At 47.4% G+C, this 16,371-nt stretch overlaps 1 protein-coding gene across 3 annotated transcripts in view; it reads left to right on the plus strand.

Annotated features, from left to right (window-relative positions):
- The window catches only part of PCGF3 (polycomb group ring finger 3), a 90,995-nt gene that overhangs the window by 11,640 nt on the left and 62,984 nt on the right, over positions 1–16,371 (plus strand). The window lies entirely within an intron of this gene.

Genomic DNA, 16,371 nt, shown 5'->3' on the forward strand with positions numbered 1-16,371 from the left:
TTTTTAAGTATTTGCTACAACAGGATCCCACTTCCAGGTATCAAGTCTCCATTAGTTTTCTGTTGCTCTGTAACCAGTGATCACAAACTTAGGGACTTAGAAGAACACCCACTTATTAGCTCACAGCTCTGTAGGTCAGAAGGCCAGGTGTATCTAACATATACAGGCATACTCTGGAGATACTGCGGGTTCGGTTTCACACCACCGCAATAAAGCGATTATCACAATATAGCAAGTTACATGAAGTTTGTGTTCCCCCGTGCGTATAAAAGTTATGTTTACACCATACCGTAGTCTGTTAAGTGTGCAATAGCATTATGTCAAAAAAAATGTACATACCTTAATTAAAAAATGCTTTATTGCTAAAAGAAAACCTTAGTGGCGTAGTGGTTAAGAGCTACGGCTGCTAACCAAAAGGTCAGCTGTTCAAATCCACCAGCCGCTCCTTGGGAACCCTAAGGGGCATTTCTGCTCTCTCCTACAGGGTTGCTGTGAGTCAGAATCGACTCGACGGCAACATGTTTGGTTTTTGGTTTTATTGCTAAAAAATGCCAGTTATCATCTGAGCCTTCAGCAAGTCATAATCTGTTTACTGGGGAGGGTCCTGCCTCGATGTTGATGGCTGCTGACTGATCAGAGGGATGTTTGCTGAAGGTTGGGGTGGCTGTGGCAATTTCTTAAAATAAGAGAGCAGTGAAGTCTGCCACATGGATTGACTCTTCCCTTCACGGAAGATTTCTCTGTAGCGTGTGATGCTGTTCTGTAGCACGTTACCCACAGTAGGACTTCTTTCAAAATTGGAATCAGTCCTTTCAGACCTTGCCGTGGCTTTGTCAAGTACTTTTACGTAGTATTTTAAATCCTTTGTTGTTGTTGCAAGACCGTTTGCAGCGTCTTTACCTGGAGTAGATTCCCTCTCAAGAAACTGCCTTCTTTGCTCGTCCCTAAGAAGCAGCAACTCATCCGTTCAGGTTTTATCATGAAACCGAAGCAATTCAGCCACATCCCACTCTAGCTCTCTTGCTGTTTCTGTCACATCTGCACTTCCTTCCTTCACGGAAGCCTTGAACCCCTCAAAGTCATCTATGAGGGTTGGAATCAAGTTCTCCCAAACTCCTGTTAATGTTGATATTTTGACCTCCTTCTGTGAATCACATATGTTCTTAGTGGCATCTGCAATAGTGAATCCTGGTTTACTTTGGCCAGAACCATCAAAGGAATCACTGCCTGTGGCAGCGACGTTGTTGTTAGGTGCTGTCAAGTCGGTTTCAACGCGTAGCCTTACAAGATGTGTTTCTTAAATAATCACACTTGAATCTAAGATACATCAATTGGTCTCAACCCACCTGGAGCAAAGGAAAATGAAGAACACCAAGGTCACACAACAACTAAGAACCCAAGAGACAGAAAGGGCCACATGAACCGGAGACCTACATCATCCTGAGACCAGGAGAACTAGTTGGTGCCCGGCCACAATCGATGATTGCCCTGTCAGGGAGCACAACAGAGAACTCCTGAGGGAGCAGGAGATCAGTGGGATACAGACCCCAAATTCTCATAAAAAGACCATACCTAATGGTCTGACTGCGACTAGAGGAATCCCGGTGGTAATGCTCCCCAGACCTTGTGTTGACACAGGACAGGAACCATCACCGAAGACAACTCATCAGACATGAAGGGGACTGGTCAGTGGGGGGGAGAGAGATGCTGATGAAGAGAGAGCTAATTAAATCAGGTGGACACTGGAGAGTGTGTTGGCAACTCTTGACTGGAGGGGGGATGGGAAGATAGAGAGAGAGGGAAGACAGCAAAATTGGCACGAAACGAGAGACTGAAAGGGCTGACTCAATAGGGGGAGAGCAAGTGGGAGAAGGGAGTAAGATACATGTAAACTTACATGTGACAGACTGATTGGAATTGTAAATGTTCACTTGAAGCTTAATAAAAGTTAATTAAAAAAAAAAATAATCACACTTGAAAGTTGAAATTACTCTTTGATCCATGTGCTGCAGAATAGGTATTGTGTTAGCAGGCATGAAATCAACCTTAATCTCCTTGTACATCTCCATCAGAGCTCTTGGGTGACCGAGAGCTTTGTCAGCAGGCGGTAGTACTTTGAAAGGGGTCTTTTTTTCTGAGCAGTAGGTCTCAACAGTGGGCTTAAAATACTCAGTAAACCATGTTGTAAACAGATGTGCTGTCGTCCAGGCTTCACTGTTCCATTTACAGCACACAGGCAGGGTAGATTTAGCATAATTCTTAAGGGCCCTAGGATTTTCACAATGGTAAATGAGCACTGGCTTCAACTTACAGTCACCAGCTGCATTAGCCCCAGACGAGAGAGTCGGCCTGTCCTTTGACGCTTTGAAGCCGGGCATTGACTTCTCCCTGGCTGTGAGAGTCCTAGATGGCGTCTTCTTCCGATATGAGGCCGTTTTCTGGACTGAAACCCTGTCGTTGAGTGTCGCCACCTTCAGTTCTCTCAGCTGGATCCTCTGGGTAACCTGCTGCAGCTTCTACGTCGGCACTTGCCGCATCCCCTTGTACTTTTATGTTGTGAAGATGGCTTCTCTCCTTAAACCTCATGGACCAACCTCTGCTAGCCTCAAACTTTTCTTCTGCAGCTTCCTCACCTCCCTCAGCCTTCATAGAGTTGAAAAGTTAGGGCTTTGGGTTAAGGGAATGTTGTGGCTGGTTTGATCCTCTCTCCGTATCAGCAGTAAGGCTTATCATTCATGTTTTAATTTCCTTCAGGATCTTTTCCTTTGCATTCACAACTTGGCTAACCGTTTGGCTAAGGAAGCCTAGCTTTAGGCCTATCTCGGCTTTCGACATGCCTTCCTCACCAAGCTTAATCATTTCTAGCTTTTGATTTAAAGTGAGAGACATGCAACTCTTCCTTTCACTTGAACACTTAGAGGCCATTGTAGGGTTATTAACTGGCCTAATTTCAATATTGTCATGTCTCAGGGAATAGAGAGGCCTGAGGAGAGGGAGAGACGGGGAATGGCCAGTTGGTGGAGTAGTCAGAGTACATATAACATTTATCAGTTAAGTTTGCCATCTTACGTGGACGTGGTTCGTGGTGCCCCAAAACAATGACAATAGTAATTTCACACATCACCATAACAGATACAGTAATAATGAAAAAGTTTGAAATTTGCGAGAATTATCAAAATGTGACACAGAGACATGAAGTGAGCACGTGCTGTTGGAAAAATGGCACCAATAGACCTGCTTGATGCAGGGTTGCCACAAACCTTCAATTTGTAAAAAACGCAGGATCTGCAAAGTGCAGTAAAGCAGAGCGCGATAAAATGAGTAAGCCTATACAGACTTATCTGCTTTGTGCATCAGCTGCTGATCGGGGTAGCAGGTGAGGGGTTAGCTCCTCTACACCCTCGCCCTTTTCCTCCCCACACTCTGATATAGTTTTATCACTCTTTTTAGCTCATTTACTGGTAACCTCTGAGTTTTAACATAGATGCTAATATCGTTACTGCTGCCTCACCACCTTCAGGCAGTATCCCTCACTCCCACTTTGGAAGATTCCAATATGAGCTCTCTCTCATTTCCCTCACCCCCTCCCCCGCCCTCAGTTCTATTCTCTGCTTCTACTTTGCCTTTATAAGACGGGTAATTTGGTTTTTTCCTGTAACCCCAAGTCCTTCATGCTTCTCCAAAGGTCAGGTCCGAGCGTTGGAAGTTAATGTTACGTTTATGCACATACCGTCTGTCGTACAGCTCAGTAGGTCCCTGCGTGGTGCCAGCAGTTTGCAGTCAGCTGCTAACCTAAGGGCTGACGGTTCGAAGGCACTCCGTGGTGCTGCGGTAGGGAGACCTGGCGATCTGCTTCTGTGAAGACCACAGCCAGGAAAACCCTGCAGGATACAGCTCAGCTCTGTAACGCGTGGGGCTGCCATGAGTCGGAGTCGACTTGACAGCAGTGGGTTTGGTTTCGTTTCTGGTTTGAATAGCAGACAGCGCAGTGGCTGAAGTTCTGTTTTGCATTGCTTTTTCCATTTTTTATGGTTTCTAATTTTACCTTTCCTTTTTCCTTTACATTGCCTAACTTTATGGCCTTGTCTTAGTTATCTAGTGCTGATGTAACAGAAGGACCACAAGTGGATGGATGGCTTTAACAAAGAGAAATTTATTCTCTCACAGATGAGGAGGTCAGAAGTCCATATTCAGGGCAGCAGCTCCAAGGGAAGGTCGTCTCCCTCGGTTGGCTCTGGAGGAGGCCCTTATCAATCTTCCCCTGGTTTCGGAGCTTCTCAGCCCAGGGACCCCAGGTCCAAAGGACGTGCAGCGCTCCTGGCTCTTCTTGATTGATGGAAATGAGGTCCTTCTCCTCTCTGCTAGCTTTTCTATCTTGTATCACAAAAGAGACTGACTCAGGATACAACCTAATCCTGTAGATCGTGTTCTGCCTCATTAACCTGCCTCTAATTCTACCTCATTAACATCATAGAGGTTAGTTTTTATAACATATCGGATAATCACATCAGATCCCAAAATGATGGACAGCCATACAATACTGGGAACCGTGGCCTAACCAAGTTGCTACATATTTTTGAGGGACACAATTCAGTCCATAACAGGCCTCCTGTTGTAAATTCTCAGGTATCATATCTGATCCCCACACCCTCCTTGAGCGTCTGTCCTCCCATCTGACTCCTTGTTCTCTGGGCCATTTACACAGGATTGGTCATACTGGGCTCCCTGTCTGTGTCTTCCCCTACTGGACCCCTCCTTGGCGTCTTTGGGAGTGCCCCACTGACCTTCCCATGCCTCCTTCCCACCTCCCTCCTGTCGCTCACTCTGTTCCAGCTGCTCCTCCCATGCCCAGGCCCTTCCACTTGCTCTCCCTTTGCTTGGCATGCCGCCCACCAGCTCTGCATGGGGTCCCTCACACCCTTCAGGTCCGCGGTAGGTGGCCCTTTGCTCTGACTCCTCTCTAACCACTATCTAAAGTAGCCCATCCACCCTGGCATTCATGCCTCGCTGCCTTACCACTCTGCTGATGAGCTTATTTTTTGTCTCTTCACCAGCTGGAATATAATCCCCATGAGTGCAGAGATCTGACTGACTTACAGCGATAACAAGTGCCAAGGATGCGTCTTGGCACGGGAGCGTGTTGTTGTTTTGTGTGCCATCGAGTTGATCCCAGTTCACAGAGACCCTGTTGGACAGAGTAGAACTGCCCCATATGGTTTCCTAGGCTGAAATCACGGGTGTAGATCACCAGGTCTTTCTCCCGCAGAGCCACTGAGTGGGTTCGAACCACCAGCCTTTGGGATAGCAGCTGAGTGCTTAACCGCTGCACCACCAGGGCTCCTTGGAATGTGAATGTAAAAGGTGCTAAATAAACATTTTTTGAATGAACGTTTGAGAGCAAATTTCCTGAGACCTCTGAAAATGCCTTTGCTTACTTTCGTACCTCACTGATAGTTTGGCTGGGTATAGAATTCTAAGGTGAAGATCGTCTTTCCTTAGAACTTTGAAAGAACTGCTTTCACTGACTTCGAGATTTCGGTGTTGCTGCTGAAGCGTCTGATGCCAATTCACTTTAGTGAACGCCCTCCTTTTTTAACCCCCGGAAAGGTTTAGGATCCTTTTTTGTATTCTTGGTATTCAGACGTTTCATAACGTGGTTGCGTGCGGACGCGTACAATTCAGTGACACTGATGACATTTTTCAAGTTGTGCACCCGTTTTTGCCGTCCTTTTCCAAATCATTCCATCACCATTAAAATGAACTCAGTGCCCCCTAAGCAAAAACCGCCGGGTGTGGGATGTTTTCCTTTCATTGTGCTAGGCACTCATTGGGCCCTTTCAGTCTGTCTATTCTTCCAGCTTGTGGAAATACTCTTGAATAATTTTTTTGCGAATTATAAAACATTGCCTGCAAAAGGGCATGTTGTTGTTTGGTGCTGTTGAGTCGGTTCCAACTCATAGTGACCTCTTGTGATAGAGTAGAACTGCCTCATGGGGTTTTCTAGGCTGTAATCTTTATGGAAACAGAACTCCAGTTCTTTCTTTCACAGAGCCATTAGGTGGGTTCAAACTGCCAACCTTTTGGTTAACAGTGGAGCACTTCCAGGAGTCTTTGCAGATGGCCATAGAGAGTAATATAACAAACACCTATGTACTCGTTACTCAGCTTAAGAAATAAAATAGAAGACTATATTTGAAAGCACCTTCTTTCAATGTTTTCTTTCTAGAACACCTGTTAGTTGGAAGTTAGATCTTTTCCCTTACATTTCCTTTTTCTACTCTCCTGGAAGATTTTCTCAACTTTAACATCTAACCCATCTATTGAATATTTAATACTGCCAGTCAAGTCATGTGACTGACATGGTAGTGTAGGTTGGTAGAGCAGATGGCGTGGGACCTTGTTGGCCATTAGAAGACCTTGGCTTTTCCTAAGAGCCTCTGGAAGATTTTAAGCCATCTCATCAGATTCATGTTTTAACAGAATGCCTCTGCTGTATGTGTTGAGAGTAAGTATTTGGCAGGGGACCAGCTAGCAAGCTCCTGCAGTAATCCAAGTGGGAACTCATGGTGGCATGGGCAAGACAGTAGCAGCAGACCAAGTGTGAAGTGCCTGGCTCTGGGCATGTTGGAAGGATTTGTTTGCAGATTGGAAGTGAGGTGTGAGGGAAGGAAGCAGCAAGGATGACACTGAGATTTGTGGCTGAGAAGCTGTAGGGCAGAGCAATGAAGGCATAAGAAGAGCCTGTTTGGGTGAGTTTTATTTTAAATATGCCATCCATATGGCAGTGTCCACCTCTCCAAGTGAAATGTTGATGACTGGTATCTGAATTGAGAGTTCCAGGAAGTGTCAAGCTAGAGGTGTGGATATGGTGGTTGTCGACGTTGAATGGTTTTTTTTTTTTTTCTTCAATTGTGATAAATATATATGTAACAGAACATTTGCCATTTTAACATTCTTCACACATAATTCAGTGACATTATGCCTCACATGTTGTTCACCACCATTCCTCTGACAGTTTGTCATACTGCAGTGGCTTGCATGTTGCTGTGGCACTGGAAGCTGTGTCACACATGGCGGACAGCTTTCAGCAGAGCTCCCAGACTGAGGCAGACTAGGAAGAAGGACCTGGTGATCTACTTCTGAAAAAAAAGACCATTGAAAACCTTATGAATAGCAGCAGAACATTGATATAGTGCTGGAAGATGAGCCCCTCAGGTTGGAAGGCACTCAAAAGGCGACTGGGGAAGAGCTGCCTCCTCAAAGTAGAGTCAACTTTAATGACCCAAATGGAGTCAAGCTTTTGGGACCTTCATCTGCTGACGTGGCACAGCTCAAAATGGAAGGAAACAGCTGTAAACGTCCGTTAATGATCGGAACATGAGATGTATGAAGTCTGAATCTAGGAAAGTTGGAAGTCATCAGAAATTAAACCGAATGCACAAAGGTTGATATCCTAGGCATTCACTAATGAAGTGGACTGGTATTGGCTATTTTGAATTGAACAATGCAGGAAGCCTCAAACGAAGACGGAAGGAATACACAGAGGCACTGTACCAAAAAAAATTGGTCAGCATTCAACCATTTCAGGAGGTAGCATATGATCAAGAATTGATGGTATTGAAGGAAGAAGTCCAAGCTACGCCGAAGGCATCGGCAAAAACAAGGGTACAGGAATTGATGGAATACCAACTGAGTAGTTTCAACAAACAGATGCAGTACTGGAGATGCTCCCTTGCCTATGCCAAGAAATTTGGAAGACAGCTACCTGGCCGGCCGACTGGAAGAGATCCGTATTTGTGCCCATTCCAAAGAAAAGTGACCCAACAGAATATGGAAATTTATCCAACAGTATCACTAATATCACATGCAAGTAAAATTTTGTTGAAGATAATTCGAAAGCAGTTGCAGCAGTACATCGACAGGGTACTGTCAGAAATTCAAGTGGGATTCAGAAGAGGACATGTGGAACAAGGGATAGCATTCCTGTTGTCAGATGGATCTTGGCTGAAAGCAGAGAATATCAGAAAGTTGTGTACCTGTGTTTTATTGACTATGCAAAGGCATTTGACTATGTGGATCATAACATATTATGGATAACATTGGGAAGAATGAAAATTCCAGAATACTTAAATTGTGTTCATGTGGTACCTGTACATAGACCAAGAGACAGTTGTTGGAACAGAACAAAGAGGTATTGTGTGGTTTAAAATCAGGAAAGGTGTGTGTCCAGGTTGTATCCTTTCACCGTGCTTATTCAGTCTGTATGCTGAGCAGATATTCCAAGTAACTGAACTGTGTGAAGAAGAACAGGGCACCAGGATTGGAGGAAGACTCATTAACAGCCTGCAATATGCAAATGACACAGTGTTGTTTGCTGAAAGTGAAGAGGACTTGAAGCACTCACTGATGAAGATCCAAGACCACAGCCTTCAGTATGAATTACACCTCAACATAAAGAAAACAAAAATCCTCACATCTGGACCAATAAGCATCATGGTGGTTAGCGTGTATGTCAACTTGGCTTGGCCAGGTGCTTTGGCAATTGCATGATGTTGTGATCATCTCCACGGTAGAATCTGCTGTGCTTAGCAGATCAGTTGAAAGGGAATTTCCTTGGGCATGTGGCCTGCATCAGATATAGGTGGACATTCTGGCAAGGCTTGTGGGCTCTTTGCTTGCTCTGAATCCTGCAGCTGGCTCCTGTTCATCTGATCTCCACTTCCTGGAACTTGAACTAGCAGCTTACCTGCGGTCTTGCCTGCCGATCTTGGGATTCATCACTCTTCTCAGCCCGTGAGCAAGAACCCTGCTCTCTGACCTGCGAATCTTGGGTTCGCCAGCCCCTGTGGCTATATGAATAAGAAGAAGCGTCTATCCTGACCCACAGACTTGGGACAGTCCAGCCTCTAGAACTGCGTGAACCATTTTCTTGATATGAATTTCTCTCTATATGTATATTTATATGCTTTTTTTTTTAAATTGGTTTTGCTTCTCTGGAGAACCCAGGCCAAGACAAGCAACATCATGATAAATGGAGAAAAGATTGAAGTCAAGGATTTCATTTTACTTGGCTCTGCAGTTAACGCCCATGGAAGCAGCAGTCGAGAAATCAAATGACGTAGTGCACTGGGCAAATCTGCAGTGAAAGGCCTCTTTAGTGTTAAAAAGCAAAGCTGTTACTTTGAGGACAAAGGTGCACCTGACCGAAGCCATTGTGTTTTCAGTCACCTCATAAGCATGCAAACCTGGACAGTGAGTGTCGAAGACTGAAGAAGAATTGACACTTTTGAATTGTGGTCTTGGTGAAGAATGCTGAATATACCATGGACTGCCCAAAGAACTAGCAAGTCTGTCCTGGAAGAAGGACAGCCAGAGTGCTCCTTGGAAGTGAGGGTGGTGAGACTCCATCTTAAGTACTTTGGACGTGTTATCAGGAGGGACCAGTTGCTGGAGAAGGACATCATGCTTGGTAAAGTAGAGGGCCAGCGAAAAAGAAGACCCTCAATAAGGTGGATTGGCTGCAGCGGTGGGCTGAAGCATAGCAAAGATTGTGAGGATGGCACAGGACCAGGCCGTGTTTCATTCTGTTCTATGTAGGGTTGCTGTGAGTCAGAACTGACTCGAGCACCTAACAATGATAACAACAAATGTTCAACCATCACCGTTACCCTTTTCCAAAAATTTCTGTCATCCGTGGCAGGAGCTCATTGTCCCCTAAACAGTTAACTTCCCTTCTCCCTGTCCCTCCCACCTCATAACCATTAGTAAACTTTGATTTCTAACCATTTGCCTATTCTAGTTATTTCATGTAATGGGATCGTACAATCTTTGTCCTTTTGTGACTGGCGTATTTCACTCAGCATAATGTTTTCAAGGTTTTTCCATTTCGTAAAATGTGTCGGGACTTCTTTTGTCTTTATGACTAACATTACATTGTATGGATAGTCCATGTCTTGATCATCTTTTCTTCTGTTGATGGACATTTCGGTTATTTCCACCTTTTAACTGTTGTGACTAGTGCTGCAGTGAACATTGGTGTACAGGTAGCTGTTGGAGTCCCTGCTTTCAGTTCTTTTGGGTGTATACCTAGGAGTGGAATTGCTGGGTTATATGGCATAGATGGTGTTTTAAGCTGGGGGGGAGATTGGATGGGGCCACCAAGGAGTCTGACTAGACGGAGGCCCGTCAGATGCCGCACTTGATACTGGGATCATCAGATGTGCCCGCTGCGCCTAGGGAGTAACGATGGGGTGTTGGTGTGTGTTTTATCCCATGTCTACCTGTGAGCGCTTCTGGAACTACTTCACTATTGATAGTTGGTTATTGATGTAGGATGAGCTATAATGCTGGCCGTGACATTTGACCGAGGATCCTACATGAGTGATTATCTCAAAGAAATTGTTTTTTTAAATTGTATCCAAGTATTTATAAAAAAAAAAAAAAAAATTTTTTTTATAGAGACACTTAATTTAAAAAATGAAAAATTGGAAGTAAACTCAGTAGTTGAGAAGGGCCACTCAGCCTTTGCTGTACCGATGTCAGTGGAAGTCGTCTTGGTTTAACAGTAGGTGTAGTTCTGGACTTGTGGCCTGGGTGGCGCAGTGGCTGTGTGTGGTGAGGGGGCCGTGGCTTCTGTGAGTGGAGACGAGACTGGAGCAGGGTGAGGAAGCCCCTCTGAGCGCGGGGAGGCCCCTGAGGGCTGCAGTCACCGATGTTGTAGGAGCAGCCTTGACAGAGCTCACGTGGGTGGCATGGTGCATCCGGGGACTTAATGGCTGTCCGCAGGCCAAGACACAGGGTGATTTGACGGGCCATGGTGGGAGCCACAGTGAGGGAAGTCCCCTCTGTCAGGTCCTGAGAAGGGCCAGGGCCGCCTGGTGAGTGGGTGGCAGTGGAGCTGGAATTCTTACTGTGTTTTCAGTCAAGAGCTCTTTTGAGAGTAAATTCACAACATGTTATGGAGTTATTTTATATATTTTTTTTTTTAAATAATTTTTATTGTGCGTTAAGTGAAAGTTTACAAATCAAGTCAGTCTCTCACACAAAACTTTATAAACACCTTGCTACACACTCCCAATTACTCTCCCCCTAATGAGACAGACCCCTCCCTCCCTCCACTCTCTCTTTTCGTGTCCATTTCATCAGCTTCTAACTCTCTGTACCCTCTCATCTCCCCTCCAGGCAGGAGATGCCAGCATAGTCTCAAGTGTCCACCTGATCCAAGAAGCTCACTCCTCACCAACATCCCTTTCCAACCCATTGTCCGGTCCGATCCCTGTCTGAAGAGTTGGCTTCGGGAATGGTTCCTGTCCTGGGCCAACAGAAGGTCTGGGGGCCAAGACCGCTGTGGTCCTTCTAGCCTCAGTCAGACCATTAAGTCTGGTCTTTTTATGAGAATTTGGGGTCTGCACCCCAGTGCTCTCCTGCTCCCTCAGGGCTTCTCTGTTATGTTCCCCATCAGGGCAGTCATCGGTTGTAGCCGGGCACCATCTAGTTCTTCTGGTCTCAGGATGATGTAGCCTCTGGTTCATGTGGCCCTTTCTGTCTCTTGGGCTGTAATCGCCTGGTGTCCTTGGCGTTCTTCACTCTCCTTTGATCCAGGTGGGTTGAGACCAATTGCTGCATCTTAGGTGGCCGCTTGCTAGCGTTTAAGACACAAGACGCCACTCTCCAAAGTGGGATGCAGAATGTTTTCTTAATAGATTTTATTATGCCATTTGACTTAGATGCCCCCTGGAACCATGGTCCCCAAACCCCTGCCCGTGCTACTCTGGCCTTCGAAGCATTCAGTTTATTCAGGAAACTTCTTTGCTCTTGGTTTAGTCCAGTTGTGCTGACCTCTCCTGTATTGTGTGTTTTCTTTCCCTTCACCTAAAATAGTTCCTATCTACTATTAGTGAATGCCCCGTCCCACCTTCCCTCCCTCCCCGCTCTCGTAACCACAAAAGAATGTTTTCTTCTCAGTTTAAACTATTTCCCAAGTTCTTATAATAGTGGTCTTATACAATATTTGTCCTTTTGCAACTGACTAATTTCACTCAGCATTATTTTATATATTTTTTTTATAAGAAACTTTCAAGGTGATACCATATAGCCACGTACAAAACGATTTAAAGTTTATCTTTTCCTCCTAAACTTGACCCCTTTTCAGTATCCCAGCTGGAAAAAGCAGGGGACGTTCACGATATGGGCTCTGTTTATCTTCATGAGGCTAAAACTCATCTTCAGTGTCAGATCCACCTGAGCAGGCAGGAAGGGTACTGGCTGACCTCCCAGTCCGTCTGGGTGAGGGACTTCCTGGCGGCTTAGAATGTATGTGCACCTCCCATTGGCATCGAGTTGATTCCAGCTCAGTGACCTGATAGGACAGAGTAGAACTGCCCCATAGGGTTTCCAAGGTTAGCAGCCATATCACTTAACCACTGTGCCACTAGGACATATGCTTCCTTAAAAGAAAAATCAGTCAGTGAACAAGTCCTGCCTAGTGTCCTTGTTGAGGTACCTTTAGTGACACTCAGGTTAAAGCAGTTGTCCTCTCCAGCCCATAAAACACGTGGTGATCAAGCCACTTGTCATTTGTTAAAAACAAAGACCTCGTCAGTGCCCGTTATGCACAGGCGCTCTTGTGGGTGCTTGGGCTACACCTGTCAACAAAACCTGAGACCCTGTCACCTTGTCATGGGAGACAGACACAGGGAGTGCCCGTGGTAAGTTGTGTGAGCAGGTGCTGGGTACTATGGAGAAAAGCGGAGGCCGGGGGGCGGGGCAAGAGCCCTGGGGGCCCAGGAGGTGGGGGTCCAGGGGCAGGGCAGGCCCTGTGGGAAAGGCCACAGCGCACAAGACAGACACCCCCTCACAAAATAGGATTTAAAGAGTAGAACTGTGTGAGGTAGACTTTTATTGAGCACCTGCTGTGTGCGGAAGTGTGATGGGCACTGAGAGTGCAGAAGTGACCCCGCTTCTCACGGTTGGCGGGTGTTAGATTGAATTGTGTCTCCCCTGAAATATGTATTGGGCTCCTCACCCCGTAACTGGATGCGATTCCATCTGAGTGTAGGGTTTTCTTTCTTGTGTTACGGAAGCCGTAGCAGCATAGGGTGTGACTTAAAGCCAATCACTTTCAAGATATAAAAGGAGCAGATTAGGACAGAGAGAAGCCAGCTCAGGTGGGGGAACGTAGACAGCACAGAAGATTGCCAGAGAACCAGGAACAGAAGCTGAAAAGAGAAAAAGACCCTCCCCCAGAGGGGGCACAGGGAGCCTTCCCCTACAGCCAGTGCCCTGAATTCCAGCTTCCAGCCTCTGAACTGTGAGAAAATCAGTTTCTGTTCGTTGAAGTCACCCATTTGTGGCATTTTTATTGGAGCATCACTAGGGAACTAAGACGGTGGGAGAAGACAGATCGAATAGGGCGGGGCGGTACAGTTGCTGGGCGGCTTCACCTGGTTACTCCGGCTGCATGAGTAGGGACCCTGAATGTCACCTAAGGCCACAGCCATGGGCGCAGCGGGCCACGTTCATAAGAAAGGGCACTTGGGACTGGGCCGCTCTCTGTAGTCTGATAGTTTCTGTATGAAAATAGAGTAGGTTTTCCACAGAATTGAACCAAATCCGAAACCAAACTCATTGCCACTGAGTCGATTCTAACTCATCATGACCCTACGGGACAGGGTAGAACTGCCCCGTAGGGTTTCCAAAGAGCGGCTGGTAGATTCAAACTGCTGAACTTTTGGTTAGCAGTGGAGCTCTTAGCCTCTGCCACTAGGGCTCCACAGTAGTTGAAGGGAGGCAGAGATGTCTCTGGTTCTGATTCATCTGGTATTTATTTACTGCGCAGTAGCTCTGGCATGGGCGCCGGCTCTTGCTTGGGTGCTCTGTTGGGTGTGGGTGACCAGCGGTGAGGGACAGACATGGCCCTGCCTAAGCTCACGTGGGTGCAGAGACACGGGTATCGTTGAAGATGGTAGAAACTCCAAGTTCTGGAGGCCTCTCTGGGGATCTTATTCCTAATGGCAGGGCAGGAAGAGCCTGGGGCCAGGGAGAGGAAGGGCCCAAGGCTGGTTCCCTGTGGCTGAGAGGTGGGAAGGCCCCATATTAACCAGCTCAGGGGACTGGGAGAAGACTGAGTGCTGGCGGGGAGGTGAAGGGCGAGTCCTGTGCCGTGGCAGCCCTCAGAGCCTCAGGAGGGCCTACACAGAGAAGGGGCCTCTGATTGCAGTTCTAAAATGTGAAATGGAGGGGGTGGTAGACTGGTGCAGGTGTTCTAGGCGGTCATAGAAGACAGACTCAGGATGAGGTGTTTGCAGGAAGAGGGGACAGGATCTGGCTCAACAGGCTATATGGGGGAGAACCAAACCAAAACCAAACTCGCCACCGTTGAGTTGATTCTGACCCTACAGGACAGAATATAACAGCCCCAGAGGGTTTCCAAGGCTGAAAATATTTATGGAAACAGACCGCCACATCTTTCTCCCACGGAGCAGCTGGTGGGTTTGAACGCCCACCTTTCAGTTAGCAGCTGAGTGTTTAACGACCATGCCACCAGGGCCCCTGTGAGGGAGAGAAGGAGGGAGCAACGGGAGGCATCCAGAGGTATCATTTACATTAAAGTTCACCAGTGTGGACAGTGATGGTTCAGGTGGAGTTCTCCCCTCCCATATGGGAGACCCAGGTTCTGTTCCTGGCCAGCACACCTCGCGCACAGCCACCACCCATCTGTCAGGGGAGGCTTGTGTGTTGCTGTGATGCTGGACAGGTTCAGCAGAGCTTCTGGACCAGGATGGACTAGGAAGAAAGGCCTGGCGATCTACTTCGGAAAGTTATCCAGTGAAAACCCTATGGATCACAACGGTCCAGTCCACAGCCGATCATGGGGATGGTGCAGGACTGGGCACCAATTCATTCCATTGTGCATGGGGTCCCCATGAGTCGGGCTGACTCAAGGGCAGCTAACAGCAACAAAGCTCACCAATTTTAGTGTACAATTTGAAGTATTTTGACAAATACCTGTAGTCCTTAACTAATACCACACTCATGTTATGGAACATTCCATCACTCTAGAAACTCCCCTCATGCTCCTTTGCTGCTGTCAGGCCCCTTCCCCTCAGCCCAGGCCCTGGCCACCACTGCTCCGTAAGCTGCTGTCAGGCCCCTTCCCCTCAGCCCAGGCCCTGGCCACCACTACTCCGTAAGCTGCCGTCAGGCCCCTTCCCCTCAGCCTAGGCCCTTTCCCCTCAGCCCAGGCCCTGGCCACCACTGCTCCGTAAGCTGCCGTCAGGCCCCTTCCCATCAGCCCAGGCCCTGGCCACCACTGCTCCGTAAGCTGCCGTCAGGCCCCTTCCCCTCAGCCCAGGCCCTGGCCACCACTGCTCCGTAAGCTGCCGTCAGGCCCCTTCCCCTCAGCCCAGGCCCTGGCCACCACTACTCCGTAAGCTGCTGTCAGGCCCCTTCCCTTCAGCCCAGGCCCTTTCCCCTCAGCCCAGGCCCTGGCCACCACTACTCCGTAAGCTGCTTGTCAGACCCCTTCCCACCAGCCCAGGCCCTGGCCACCACTGCTCCGTAAGCTGCCGTCAGGCCCCTTCCCCTCAGCCCAGGCCCTGGCCACCACTGCTCCGTAAGCTGCCGTCAGGCCCCTTCCCCTCAGCCCAGGCCCTGGCCACCACTACTCCGTAAGCTGCTGTCAGGCCCCTTCCCCTCAGCCCAGGCCCTTTCCCCTCAGCCCAGGCCCTGGCCACCACTGCTCCGTAAGCTGCTTTCACTCAGTGGAGTTTTGCTGAATTTCATGTCCAGTGGAAGCAGTGTCTGGCTTCTTTCCCTTCGCATCACACTCCTGTACTGTTGCACTGTCAGTAGTTTGCCTGGGTGGGTGGAGCACCTGTTGGGCATTTGCTGGGCATTTGCATTGTTTCTCCCTTTTGGCTATTTGAATAAAGCTCCTTTGAATATTCATGATGTGTAAGTCTTTATGTGTGTATTTGTGTTAGTATTTCTTTCAAATACAGAACTTTTATCCAGTGAAAGAAGCTTCTTTCTGCACCATTTGCTAAGAGTTTTACTTACTGATCCCAGCTGCATTGCAGATTCTGACTCATAGCGACCCTGCAGGACAGATTAGAACTGCCCCTGTGGGGTTTCCAAGGCTGTGATCTTTACAGAAACAGACTACCTCATCTTTCTCCCACGGAGCAGCTGGTGGGTTCACACCGCTGACCTTTTGGTTAGCAGCTGAGCGAGCATATAACCACTGTACCGCTACCCAAAAAAAAACCTAGTGCCTTCGAGTCAAGTGGTACAGAATGACTGTACCACTAGGGCTCCTTAACTAAGAATAAGAATGTATATGATTTTGTGCCTAACCCTTTAAAAAAATTA

The sequence above is a fragment of the Elephas maximus genome, chromosome 5, assembly GCF_024166365.1.
Source record: "Elephas maximus indicus isolate mEleMax1 chromosome 5, mEleMax1 primary haplotype, whole genome shotgun sequence".
NCBI lineage: Eukaryota > Metazoa > Chordata > Mammalia > Proboscidea > Elephantidae > Elephas > Elephas maximus.